The sequence below is a fragment of the Ascaphus truei genome, chromosome 4 (assembly GCF_040206685.1).
Source record: "Ascaphus truei isolate aAscTru1 chromosome 4, aAscTru1.hap1, whole genome shotgun sequence".
Classification (NCBI taxonomy): Eukaryota; Metazoa; Chordata; class Amphibia; order Anura; family Ascaphidae; genus Ascaphus; species Ascaphus truei.
This window is the reverse complement of record NC_134486.1, coordinates 423,564,404-423,564,983: the sequence shown is the minus strand read 5'-3', so window position 1 is coordinate 423,564,983 and position 580 is coordinate 423,564,404.

Here is a 580-nt window from a genome sequence, read left to right as displayed (position 1 = left end):
TGTTAGTATTATTTCCATCATTATATAATCAAACATCAAATATAAGAAAAAATGAATGGATGAAAATAGATGAAAACAGAATAGATATACATAAAGATTATGAATTTGTATATAGTGTTAATTCATGGATTTACAGTACAGTATATATTATTAGATATTAATACTTTTATTTAAGATATGGGTTTAAATCCCAATCCGTATTCAATCCATACGGGATCCTAGTATTCAAAGTAAAAATCCAAAAGAGTTCCCTTTTGTCCAGTAGTTCCAACCTATCACCACCCCTATATGGTGTTTCAATATGTTCAATCCCTCTAAATTTTAATTTAGTAACATCTCCATATTTGCAGGTAGTAAAGTGTTGGGATACCGGGTGTGTGAGATCCTTAAGTTTAATCAACCTAATATGTTCTCGCATTCTGGCCTTCAATGCTCGTGTGGTACGTCCCACATATTGCTTATATTCCCCTGTATAAATGTATTGTTTCTGTGACAGTGTCTGCACCACACACACACTGGGGCTTAAGGGGTTAATGAGCTACAGTTTAGGAAAATACAAATATGTGTGGTCTTTTCAGAA